At 41.4% G+C, this 14,138-nt stretch overlaps 1 pseudogene; it reads left to right on the forward strand.

Moving 5' to 3' along the window:
- Positions 1 to 10,398: 10,398 nt before the first annotated feature.
- On the forward strand, positions 10,399 to 11,466 carry LOC122477067 (annotated as a pseudogene).
- Positions 11,467 to 14,138: the final 2,672 nt, after the last annotated feature.

A 14,138-nucleotide genomic window follows, 5' to 3' on the forward strand; every position in this document is an offset into this window, starting at 1 on the left:
CAACATATGAAAATCAAAGTAATAAAGCATACTAACATAATAAAGGACAAAAACCATATGATAATATCAATATATGCAGAAAAAGTATTTTGCAAAATATAAGATGACTCAATGATTTTTAAAAAGCACTCAAAGTAGGACTAGAAAGAAATTTTCCCAATCTGTTGGAGAGCACCTATGGGAAAAAAAGACTCTTGATGGTGAAAGATAGTAAGCTTTCACTTTAAAGTCGGAAACAACTGAAAGATGTCTGCTCTCTACACTTCAATTCAACACTATACATGAGGACATAGAGCAGTCAGGTAATAGAATGAAATAAAGAAAAAAAATAAAAATAGAACTATCTCTATTTGCAAATGACATGATCTTCCATATAGAAAATCTTAGGGATACACAAAATAACTATTAGTGCTGATAAATAAGTTCATAAAATGCAAGATAGATAAATATACAAAAATCAGTTGTATTTCTATATACTTTCAATGAACAACCTGAAAATACAATTAAAATTTTTATTTATGATAGCATTAAGAAGAGAATACATAGGATAAAACTTAATAAATAACTATGAGACTTGTGCACTGAAATTTAAAAGTTTTATTGAAAACAATTTTAAAAGATCTAAATAAAAGGAAAAACATCCTATGTTCACAGACTGAAAAACTTAATATTGTTACTATGGCAATACTCCCCAAAAAGATCTACAGATTCAATGCAATCCTTATCAAAACCCCAGCTGGTTTTTTTTGTTGTTGTTTTGCAGAAATTGCCAAGCTGACCCTTAATAAGGAAACAAAAAGATCCCAGAAAAGCCAAAACAATCTTGAAAATGAGCAAAGTTAGCAATATCACACTTCTCAACTTCAAAACCTACTGTAATCAGTCTATCATCATCATCATCATCATCAGTACCATCTTTGCTATGATTTCTTCTATAATTCATTTTATTTTTGCAATGACCTTGCAAAGTAGGAGGTAGTAACTGAAGCTCAAATGTTTTATCCTTGTAGAGTAGCTAAGATGGTGGCATAATAGGAAGATGCTAGGCTCATCTAGTCCCCTGAACATAACCAGATAACTATCAAATCATTCTAAAAAACCCAGAAATAAGCCTGAAGACTGACAGAACAAATTCTAAAACTAAGGCCACATCAAAGAAGGTAGGAAGTGCAGAGATATGGATTGAGGAAGAAACAGACCATGGATGCTGTGGAGGGGAGGAAGCTATGGTCTTGGAGAAAGGACAGAGGGAGAGGAGCACACAGGGGAGCACACAAAGTGAATACTTCCCCAAAGCCATTGGCTGGGAAAAAGAGGGGCTGATTTTTCTGGAGTTCTTGCAACTGGTGGGGCTTAAAGAGTGGAGTTTTAAAGGTTAGCGATGCTTGGGTGCCTTACTTCTGGAGAGAAAGCAGGGTAACAACACGGGGCAGAGGGCATGGAAACAACAATCTGAAGAGTTCTTGGGGCACACAGTGGGTGGATTGTTCTTAGAGCACATCCCTGAGGCAGCATATTAAGGAGACCCCTCTCCTGGAACAAAGGAGCTGGCAGCCCACATTTCTATTCCCTGCCCCTAAGTATAAACACAGAGCCACCTGAGGGAAGCAGCTCCAACTGGCCACCTAACTTGCTTACACCAACTTCCACAAACCTGCGCTCTGGTGGGTACATATATGCCAGTGTATATTGAGATGTACATTCCCTGTCTGTATTTTATCAATAGTTTTCTCATTGCTATTATTGATTGGTTTAATTGCCATAGTGAAATTTAAGAGACTATATATATATAGAGAGAGAGAGAGAGAGACTATATATAGAGTATATAGTCAGTATATATAGAGTATATTCCAGTCAATAACAGCAGGATACATATTTTTTCAAGCAATCATGGAACACTGATCAAAATAGACCCTTTTCCTTGACCACGAAACAATCATCAACAATTTGAAAGTAATTGATATCATACAATGTGTTCTTTGAACATAATGGAATGCAACAAGAAATCACTAACAAGAAGGCAATAGGAAAATCTCTAAACAAATCAAAATGGGACAATGTGTTTATGAATAATCCATGGGTCAAGGAGGAGACCACAAAGGAAATAAAATATACATGAAGCAGAATTAAAATGAAGCTGCTGAAGCAGTGCTGACAGGGAAATTTACAACACTGAAAGCTTACATTAGAAAAAATTAAGTAATCTAAGTTTCTATCCCAAGAAACTTGGAAAAGAAGAGAAAAATAAATGAAATTACAGAAAAGGAAATAATAAACACCAAAATAGAAACCAAAATGAAAATAGGAAATCAGCAGAGAAAAATCAAATAAATTAAATGTTAGGTTTTTTCAAAACTGTTACTGAAATTGATAAGCTTCTAGCAATTCTAATAAAAATACAAAAGTGGACACATATCACCAAAACTAGATAGGGTGTTACAGAAACTGGTCTGGATCACCTGGCAGAAGAACCAAGTGGCCCTTGGAGATCTTGGAAAACAGGGGGTTTATTTTACACAGCTCAGAGGAGCTCATTCTCCAGAGATCTGAGCTCCTAGCCTAAGCAGTGGGGACAATTTATAGTCTGTTGGAGAGGCAAGCTGGGTGGGAAGAAAAACCCAGGAGGGGAATCTTCGGGCAAGGGACTGGAATTCCATCAGTCCTATCGTCCATTTTATAACAGATTTTTCCCTATCATCCCCACCTATGATCCCCCCTTAAACAGATCTAGGCTGTATTCGAGGGCATCATCTTTATTTATTTTGGGCTGGTCCTTTCTCTCAGTTCCCTGACTTTGGTTGTGACTATTCCTGACTGGTTTATAAAGTAACAGCATTCTTCTCCAAGGAAGATGCAGGTGCCCCTTTTCTCGGCAGTGAGGAAGTCAAGTGCCCATCTGTTCTGGAGGACAACTCCTGCCAGGGAACTTTTTTTTGGCTCTGCAGGGACACTAGGGAGCTGGCCACTCATTAGTCCCACAAAAGAGCCTATGCCTCCTATGCCAGTCCCTATCCCCATGGCTATTCCTGCCCCTAGGAGGATGGATAGTAACACTGCTCATTTAGCCTGGGCATAAGGCTGAAGGTTAACCTAAGCACCAACTTTTATCCTGAGAATCATTTAATCTCTTTTTCCTGAAGCTTGAAGTACATACATTAGTGCAAACACTTCCCCAAAATGGCATTGGCAACCTCCTTACTGGCAGGCAAACCAGCAGACTGAAAGAGGTTACACCACATTTAAGCTTTTTTTTTTTTAATTTTTTTTAACGTTTATTTATTTTTGAGACAGAGAGAGATAGAGCATGAATGGGAGAGGGTCAGAGAGAGAGGGAGACCCAGAATCTGAAACAGGCTCCAGGCTCTGAGCAGTCAGCACAGAGCCTGATGCGGGGCTCGAACTCACATACTACGAGATCGTGACCTGAGCCGAAGTCGGATGCTTAACCGACTGAGCCACCCAGGAGCCCCCACATTTAAGCTTTTAAACTCCCCAGATTCTTCCACTGAAAGTGCCCTGCTCTTACAAATGCAGCCTAGATTAGAGGTAATCAATACCAACAAAACATCCTATCCATAAGAGGAAGGTGAGCATGAACAGGAACCTTTCGCTGTTTCCCCAGCTTTCTAGGGGCAACCTCTGCCAATCCGATGACAAGGAGTAAGGATAATCTATTTATTTTATCAGACCAGCAATTTTTCAAGCTTCTGCTGTATGTAGACCAGCCAGCTTCTGGGGTGATATCGGGCTGAAAAGCTAAGATCGGATTTGGGTCAGTCTTCCAAGTCTGGGGCTCCTCAGGATTGGCCCTCTTAACTCTGTAGTGGTGGACCCATGGAGTGATACCTGTGATCTTGAGGTCAGTAGGGGTGGCCAGAATCATGGTATATGGTATGGATATGAAGCCCAGTCCACTGTAGTTTGAGAGGGTCTTTTTTCTAGTCTTTGACTTAGACTGAGTCCCCTGGTGAGAAGTGGTGTACAGGGGATTCTAAAGAGATTGGTGCCCTGTCTATGGTATCATTGTAACTCATTTAGAGTGGCCCCTAAAGCTTGAAGTTGTTCTCTTATTTACTTTCTGGGAGGCCCCCTAGACATGGAGGAGGCCTCCCAAAAGGGGAGAAACCTTGAGTTCCTGGTGTGCAACGGGCATGCAGGGGGGCCAGGGGCAACAGGTCCAGCCATGGGAGGTCTGTTTCCTGACAAAACTTGGCTAAGTTTCCCTTGAGGGTGCAATTCATTCACTCTACTTTTCCTGAGCTTTGAGGCTGGTGTCCGCAGGTCCATTATCACTGTGGATTGTGGCCAGCAGGCCAAACGGGGGGGGGGTGTCAATTTCTTCTTTGAACTCCTGGTGAGGGTCACAGGGAGCTATGTCTACCTCCTTATTAGCTGCTATCTTGGCTGCCTTGTCTGCTAGACAATTTCCTCACGCTGTAGGGTTGTCTCCCTTCTGGTGTCCACACTGTTTTAAGAGTGACCTGTGGATTCTCACAGAGGAGCCCGGGGTATTGTGCTAACCGAGAATTGGAGGAGCATGAGAGATGAGACAGCATGGGGAACCTTGACATTTAATTCTTCTCCCAGGATGAGTTTATCTGCCTCCTTAATGAGCAGAACTGTGGCCGCTTGTGCCCTAAGGCACGGTGGCCATCCTGCTACTGGGTCCAGCCATGCTACTGGGTCCAGCCTCTTTGACAGGTATGCTACTGGCCATTGCCAAGGGTCAACTGTCCGTGTGAACCCCGAAGGTGACCTTTTCCTTCTCATGTGCAAAGAGAATAAAAGGCTTTTTTATATTTGGCAGGCCAAGTGTTGGTGCCTGCCCCAAAGCAGCCTTTATCTCTAGGAAGGCAGCTTCAGCCTCCTCTGTCCAGACAGAGTGTTCTCGATCCAGCCCTAACAAGAGATTATAGAGGGGTCTTTCTATTTGTGAGAATCTGGGAATCCAGATATGGGAGAATCCCACAGCCCCCAGGAATTCTCCTAGCCCCCTCTTAGTTTGGGGCTGGGGTAGGGAGGTGATGACCTTCTTTTATTCCAGCTATACTGCTCTCTTTCCATGAGAACCGATACCCTGAATCCGACAAGAGCTGTAAGAAGGCCCTTGTGCCCTCTGTACAATTCTCTCAGGTATTGCTGGCAAAAAGGAGGTCATCCACATACTAGAGAAGGATGCAGCGTGAGGCTTCCCTTGGAAAGCCGGAAAGGTCTTTGGCCAGTGCCTCTCCGAAGAGGGCAGGCAAGTTTTTTAAACCCTTGTGGGAGGCACATTCAAGTCAGTTGCATCTGACGCCCTGTGTCTGGTTCGGTCCATTTGAAGGCAAACAAGGGTTGGTTTGGGGGAGTCAAGAGGAGGCAGAAGAAGGCATTCTTTAAGTCTAGGCAGGTAATACATCTGGCAGAGCCTGGGATCTGGCTGAGGAGGGTGTCAAATGGGGTGTAAGCCTCGCATAGCCTCTCATAATAATCCCCGAGTGATTCCTTTGTGCTGTGCATATTCATGGCCTTCTTAGCCCCTGCTAGGATCCCCCAGAGGAGAGCCTCTTGGTACTGGTGGCTGTGGGCCAGCATCTGGAGGGCACTTACACCTGGCTGAGGGTCCAATATGGCCTCTGGTCCAGGGGAGAGAGGATCTGCTGAGTCTGGAGGGGTGGGGAGACCGAAGGTGGTGGAGTATTGGGAACCAGGAGGTTCATATGGGGGGGGGGGTGAAAGATTGGTTCTTCCTCCGGATCACCAGCGAGAATTTGTGGAGGTCAGGACTTCTGTTGACCTTCCTGGGGCCATTTTGTCGAGGTGACTAAGACCCTAGCCTGTCCCTGTTTGTTGCAGGTAAATCACACCCAAGGGGGAAGTGTTTGGGCAATATCTAGCCAGGAGTCCATATATGGGAACTGATCAAGGTAACTTGTGTCTCTGGAGACAACATGCCAGATGCAGCAGACTGTTGGGACATCTAAAGTTCCCTCTGGGGGACATCCTACACCAAAAATGGGCCATTCTAACACACATAGGGTCCTTAACTTGCCAGTGGTTATCTTAATTCCATAGTCTCCCGAAAACCCCTTCTTTGCTCTGTCCTGACTCTGTAACGTTTCCATGAGATGGAGTCACAAAGACAGACAGAGGGATAGGGATGCCCCCTCTAATGAGAAGACCAGTCACATGCACATCTGGCCATGTTCCAAAGGAACTTAGGTGATGCTTAGCCATAGCAGTCTCAGATTTGTGACTTAGAATAGGAAACTATTCTGATGCCGCCATAGACTGTATGCCATTCACCCCAGAATCACAGACGGGCCCACTCAGACTGGAAGACTCAGACTCCATGGGGTTTTGGGGACCTTAAGGGTGACCGCCCAAGAGCCACAGACTTGAACTTGGCAGGTAAGCCAGACCAAGTTGCACATTCACACTCACATACACACCTGAGGTTATTACATTCCCTCTCTCAGAATTTCTACCTGTGAGACCACTGAAGTCTCCGGGTAGTGATCAGGTCCCCTTCCACCACTATGGGTGGATCAGACTGAATTGGGGTCCTGTAACTGTGAGACCTCTGAAGTCTCTGGGAGTGATCAGGTCCCCCTTCCACCACTATGGGTGGGCTGGACAGGACAGAATTGGGGCCCCAAGCCTTACCGGGATCCAACATTTGATGCAGGTTCTCAGCTGCCAAGTCTCCTGAGTCTGGTGAGGAAGGCAGAGCGGGGCTGGCCTGAAGCAACTGAGTGGGAGACTGCTGAAATTTCAGCAGGGCATGCGTTCTCCTTTGGGATTCCTAATTCCATCACTGCCTTGCCATTTTCTCAAACAGGTGGCAACAATGGGCCAGTGCGGTTGAATTTCCTCGTCAGGGAACCAAATGTTATGGAAACTGGTCTGGTATTCCTATATTATGCTTTTTAATAGCTGCATATTCTGGAATGATATTCCATTGATAGGGAAAAATCTGTTTTAAGTGGCTGAAAGGACTGATAGGGAAATTCCAGTCTCTGCCCAAAGACTCCCTTTCCGGGTTTTTCTTCCCACCCCGCTTGCCAGGCTTGAACATGAAAGGGCGGACCTATGCCAGCCGACTCCATCTTGTTCTGTGTCCTCCACCTTGAGTGACTATGTCCCCGACATGCCCCCTTTCTGGGAAAATCACAGAAACCTCAGACCACACCTCCTCCCCTTGAGTAACTTCCCGCTCACCCGTTCAAACTTCCCGATCAAAACATGCACAGCGACCTTCCTAAGAGGACTCTGACCCTTCCCCAGCCAATCGGCTGAGGCCACAGCCATTACCTCACCAACTGCCCCTAGACCCCTATAAAACCTTTGTGCTTTTGAAACTCACTCTCTCTCTCAGGTATCTCACCACTGCGTCAGTGCAGGTAGGGGATTGAGCTTGAGCTAGCTGGAATAAAGTCTCTTTTGCTTTTGCATCGGACTCGGCTCCCTGGTGGTCTTTGGGGATCACGAATTCTGGGCATAACAAACAGACTATAAATTGTCCCTGCTGCTTATGCTCAGGACTCAGACCTCTGGAGAATGATCTCCTCTGAGCCCACTGGTGTAAAATAAACCTCCTGCCTTCCAAGGTCTCCGAGTACCGCTTGGTTCTTCTGCTGGGTGATCCAGACCATAATATAGGAATACCATGAACAACTGTATGCTGATAAACTCAACAATTTAGAAGAAATGGAGCAATTCCTCAAAAACTGTCAAAACGTATAAAACATTATGATGAGGTTTTGAGGTAAGGGTGGGGTCCAGAGCCAACAGCCAAGAAAGAATTCTTGAGACATCTTTGGTGCAAAAATGATTTTTATTAAAGCAGGGGACAGGACCCATGGGCAGGAAGAGCTGCCCAGGACTCTGTGGAGAGACTGCATATATTTGGGAGTTGGGGGAGGTAAAGTCCAGGGGAAGCTTCCAATGAGATTTTCATATGCTGAGGAAGACTCACAGGATACTGGAGACCTAGCTATTGTCAAGCTAAGGTTGTTTTTCCCTCTAGGAAAGCATTAACATTAAGACAGTAAAGAGTTCCTGGAGAAATGTTTTACTTTGCCTGCCTCAAATAGTTGTCAATTGACTGCAGGTTATAAGGAAATTTAATTTTATCTGCTATTTCCTTCTTGCCTTTGTTCCCCACATCACTATGGAGGGGAGGGTGATGTTGGGGCTCCAGGAAACAGAGTCTATAGGTTTCTGGAGATTAAGCTATTGAGAAGTTTGCCTTTTTCTGGTAATTTACTAAGATATTTTAAAATGATGGAAACTCATGTCCTGGAGGACTGTGATCTCTATCAGTTAACCATTTGTTTTCTTCCCTTTCCTTTCTTCTTGGGCAGCCAGGAGTGCTGGAGGAATATCACACATATTCCACCTTGGGGTGGGGGGTGTTTGCAGCCTATCAGCTTGTCTTATGCTCCATTATCAGATTAGATATTTGAATAGCACAAAACTACTAAAGAAATTAAATTTTTTTTTAAATTCTTTTTTTCAACATTTATTTATTTTTGGGACAGAGAGAGACAGAGCATGAACGGGGGAGGGTCAGAGAGAGAGGGAGACACAGAATCGGAAACAGGCTCCAGGCTCTGAGCCATCAGCCCAGAGCCTGACGCGGGGCTCGAACTCACGGACCGCGAGATCATGACCTGGCTGAAGTCGGACGCCCAACCGACTGCGCCACCCAGGCGCCCCTAAAGAAATTAAATTTTAATTAAAAAATCTTCCAAAAAGAAAGACCCAGGAACAGATGATTTAATTGGAAAATTCTATGAATCATAGAATCTTCTTTAAATAAGAAGTAACACCAATCTACACAATCTCTTTCAAAAGTTAAGAGGAGGAAAATCTTCCCAACTCATTGGAGGAGGCCAATATTAATCTGTTACCTAAACCAGATGAAGACAATACCAAAAAGCCACATTATCAAATCTCTTATGAATACAGGCACAAAAACTGTTAGTGAAATATGACCAAATTAAATCCAACACCATATAAAAACAAATTACATATCATGGTCAAGTGGGAGCTTCTCCAGGTATTCAGTGTTGCAACATTCCAAATTCAATTAATGTTATCTGAATAAGCTGAAGAAGAAAATAACATGATTATGTGAAGGAGCACATAAGACTCCTGACAAAATCCAACACAAATTCATGGTAAAACTTTCAGAAAGTTAGGATAGGGGTGAATTTCCTAAACTTGATAAAGAACATCTACAAAAAAAGCCTATGGCTAAGAGTGTTTACCACTAAGACTGAAAACAAAGAAATTATTCTTAGTCTCTCCACTCTTACTTAAAAAAACAAACAAACAAACAAACAGTAAACTAGCCCCTAAAACAAGTAAGATAAGAAAACTAAATAAAAGCAAATTAATGGGAAAGGAAAAAAAATAGAACTGCCCTGATTCAATAATAACGTTGTCTATATAGAAAATACAAAGAAATTTACAAAATGCACACACACTTGCACACGCATACACACACACACACACACACACCAAACAAAAACTAAAAAAATGAGTTTAAATCAGGTCTGAGGATACAAAAGAAGCACGCAGCTTGGCGCCTATGTCTGCACCTCCTGGTCATAAGCCTGCGGACACCCCTGGCAGGTCTTGGGGGTTCAGCCACACAGTCGTCTGGCTCCTCCTCCTTCCGCACAAGGCAGGGCAGAACCAAGGGAGCGCGTGGGGTTCCTGCCCCTCTTTCTCACAGTCAGTTGGGCCCTTTGGCTGAAATTGCCCTGGTGGTGACCTCACAACACGACTGTTCTAGCCCAGAGTCTGGGAAACTAAGCGACAGCGTGAACTGCCACACCTTGCGTGGTCTCTGCTGCAAGGACCATCCTCTGCATCAGAAGTGACCATGCTCAGGGGCGCCTGGGTGGCGCAGTCGGTTGAGCGTCCGACTTCAGCCAGGTCACGATCTCGCGGTCCGTGAGTTCGAGCCCCGCGTCAGGCTCTGGGCTGATGGCTCAGAGTCTGGAGCCTGTTTCCGATTCTGTGTCTCCCTCTCTCTCTGCCCCTCCCCCTTTCATGCTCTGTCTCTCTCTGTCCCAAAAATAAATAAATGTTGAAAAAAAATTAAAAAAAAAAAAAAGAAGTGACCATGCTCAGCTAGCCTGCTGGGGAAGGTTCACTTAGGAGGAAAGGCACTTCTTTCGTTCACACTTGTGCAAATGACTCAGAGCTTACTCACCTGCCATTTTGCTATAGCAAAATGATAGGGAACAAAAACTAAGATGTTTGAAGGCAGTAAAACCTAAATAAAAAATAAATATCATCATCCAAGAAAGACTTATTGGAGAAAGCAGAGGATGAAAAAGAAAATGAAACAGTGTTTTATTCAATGTATTTCAGCTGTCTTTGTGAAATTTAATTTAAAAAAATATGGCTACTTTTTCTTCAAAGAACTGTGCTTTTCAGTGGCAGTTACATCAAACCAACCAGACCCTCGGTGTTAACTCTTTGCTATGATTGATTATACTTGGGGACATGTTATTGAAGATACTCATGCTAGGAATGAGAAGGAAAAATACCTATCAAGGTTTTATGGAATATTTTTGTATCTCACTAGAGTTCATTGCTCTTTTACTTTTGGCAAATATGCCCATTATGACCTATTTTATGACATATTTTTAGGCATTATGTTTACTGAATACAACATCTGCCTATTTACTGAAATTGTTTCCTTTAATCATGGCTTTTTGTATCATCCAGGTTTCTTGATAAAATGTATAAATTACTTTCTAATTTTCTCTAAAACCACCAAACTTCCATTTAAGAATCAAAAGTTATTTTATTTCTTCACAGTAATTTTCATTTGGATTTCATTCCTTGCTTATGTTTTGGGAGATCCAACTATCCACCAAAATGTGAAGGCACAGAATGTTTATTCTTATCAATGTCCTTTCTACTTGAGTATTCAGAGTTACTGTCTGTCATTTCCCACGGCTGATTTTATTTATAGCTTTAATAACATCTTGGTCAGAAGTTACTACTTTAGTAAAGGCTATTAGGATATCTTTCTATAGGAATGAGAGTCTCCTATATTTTTCTTTTCATCCATCTAGTATATAGTGAGCTTTAAAAAAGTACTCCTGACTGAGCTCATTACCTGTTTTCTTGGTAGCTGGTTACCATTTGTCCTACTTCAAATTGTCCTTTTACTTAAAATACATATAAGCCAGAGTATATAGAAATGAACATTCCCTGTATTTTATCAATGGTTTTCTCACTGCTATTGTTTATTGGTTTAATTGCCACAAGCATAATTTAAGAGACATCACATTACCTGTGGATTAATGTGTCAACTGGAAATGATGCCTAATTACACTCACAATTTATAATATGGAGCAAATTTAAAACCTTATACCATTAATAATTTGTTACATGCCAATTATATCTCAAAAAGGCTGGACAATTTTGTTAGTATGCTGTCATGTTGAAACTAATTAAAACACAACTACAATAAGAATCATCATTTAGGGGGGCCTGGGTGGCGCAGTCGGTTAAGCGTCCGACTTCAGCCAGGTCACGATCTCGCGGTCTGTGAGTTCAAGCCCCGCGTCGGGCTCTGGGCTGATGGCTCGGAGCCTGGAGGCTGTTTCCGATTCTGTGTCTCCCTCTCTCTCTGCCCCTCCTCCGTTCATGCTCTGTCTCTCTCTGTCCCAAAAATAAATAAAAAACGTTGAAAAAAATTAAAAAAAAAAAGAATCATCATTTACAAACAGGTAGGCACGATGGCTCAGGACAAATAAAAAACTGAATTGAAGTCTCTCCTTCTTGTTTTCATAAATTCTCACTATGTGTCTTTTGGAACTATGCTATTATTTATTAAACTGTATGTTTTTTTTAAACAAAACAATTCCAAGTCTTTATACCTTCTCAGGAACACTGTATATTACAAATATTAATTTGTTACTAACACAAGCATGAAATGAGTTAATATTTTGGTCATATTAATGTTTCTGTTACAAAAACAAACAACAAACAAAAAAATCTCGATGCAAACTGTTATGTAAATCTGAGATTTACTGCCAACTTTAAAAAATGACCTGAAATAGACAGTTTTTATCAAATTAAAAAAAATAAATTGCATTCTGTAAACTAGAAACAGTGGAGACCAAAAGTAAAATCACATTACCATCTAAAATCACTCCAGAAAAATGAAACACTTGCATGTGCACTTAACAAAACATATACAGGATCCATATAGTGAATATTATAACATATTGATGAAAAAAAACTAAAGAAAACTCAAACAAATGGAGAGACCTTCCATAGTCATGGATTGAAAGATTAAACTGGAAAACATGTCAACACTTTCCAAATTGCTTAATAGGTTTGATGCAGTAGTTATCAAAATCCCAAGAAGGTTTTTTTGTAGATGAGCCTATTGAAAAATTTATATGGAAATTTGGGGTGCCTGGGTGGCTCAGTCAGTTAAGCTAAATTGAGACTTTTGATTGACTCTTCTCAATCAGCTCAGACTGACTTAGCTAAGTCAGTAAGTTAAGTTGAGACTCTTGATTTTGGCTCAGGTCATGATCTCATCGTTCCTGGGTTCGGGCCTTACATGAAGCTCTGCACACTGTCTCAAGCAGAGAATCTCAAGCCTAAGATTGTCTCTCTCTTGAGATTCTCTCTCTCTCCTCTCTTAGCCCCTTTCTCTCTCTCTCTCTCAAAATAAATAAATAAACTTTAAAAATTTATATGGAAATTCAGAGGCCCAAAGATAGCTAAAACGATTTTGATTGAGAATAAAGTGGTACCATTACAGTCCTAGGCATTTATCCCTGAGTAATGAAGACTATGTTCACACAGAAATCTGTGCATGAATGTTTATAGTGGCTTTATCTGAAATAGCCAAAATCTGGGAAGGACCCAAATGTCCTTCAGTGGGTGAATGGCTACACAGAATATGGTGCATCCATGCCATGGAATACTACTCACTGCTAAAAAGGAATGAACTATTTACATATGCAACCCTATTCATGAATTGCCAGAGAATTATGCTAAGTGAAAAAAAGCCAACATTAAAAGGTTACACGCAGGATTATTCCATTCTTAAGACCACAAAAATAATATATGTGAGAAAGATTGTTGGTTGCCAGGTTGAAGAGTGCTAAGAGTGGGCATGAAGTGGATCTGGTTGTAAAAAAAGGGGGGGGGTAACATGAGGGATCCTTGTGATGAAAATGTTTTGTAGCTTGCCTATATCAATGTCAATATCCTGGTTGTCATTACACTATAGTTTTGTAAGATATTACCACTGGGGGAAATTGGGTAAATGTTAACTGGGTTCTCTATTATTTTCTTTCAACTGTATGTGATTCAACAATGATCTAAAAAAAACTTAATTGAAAAAGTTACCATATAATAAAATATGGCACAACTGTTAAAAATGACAACAATCCCCCCAAAAGAATAAAATGGGAAGAATTATTCTACCCAATATTAAGACCTATTATTTAGCTACAGTAATAAAGACAGTGTGGTGTTGGCTGAGGGATAGACATGTACATAAGTGTACTAGGGTTGAGAATCCAGAAATAGACCCACACAAATATGCTGAATTAAATTTTGACAAGGGTGCAAAACTAATTCAATGGAGGAAGGATAACCTTTCAACAAATGGTATAAGAGTAATTAGACTTCCTTAGGTCCAAAAAAATGAATCTTGACTTAAACTTCACACACTATATAAAAATTAATTCAAAATAAATTACAGAAATCCATGGGGGAGGGGAAGGGAAAACAAAAAGAGGGTAGAGTTGGAGAGAGCCAAAGCATAAGAGACTCTTAAAAACTGAGAACAAGCTGAGGTTTGATGGGGAGTGGGAGGGAGGGGAGGGTAGGCAATGAGCATTGAAGAGGGCATCTTTTGGGATGAGCACTGGATGTTGTATGAAACCAATTTGGCAATAAATTTCATATATTAAAAAAAACAAAAAAAACAAAACCAAAATAAATTACAGACAAAAGTAAAACATAAGACAATAACAAAAAATTTAAATACATAGAAAAATCTTTGATATCTAGGGCTAGGAAACAAGTTCTTAGGCTTGAAACCAAAAGCATGATCCACAAAAGGAAAAACTGATAAGTTGAACCTCATCAAAATTAAA

The sequence above is a fragment of the Prionailurus bengalensis genome, chromosome X, assembly GCF_016509475.1.
Source record: "Prionailurus bengalensis isolate Pbe53 chromosome X, Fcat_Pben_1.1_paternal_pri, whole genome shotgun sequence".
NCBI classification, from domain to species: Eukaryota; Metazoa; Chordata; class Mammalia; order Carnivora; family Felidae; genus Prionailurus; species Prionailurus bengalensis.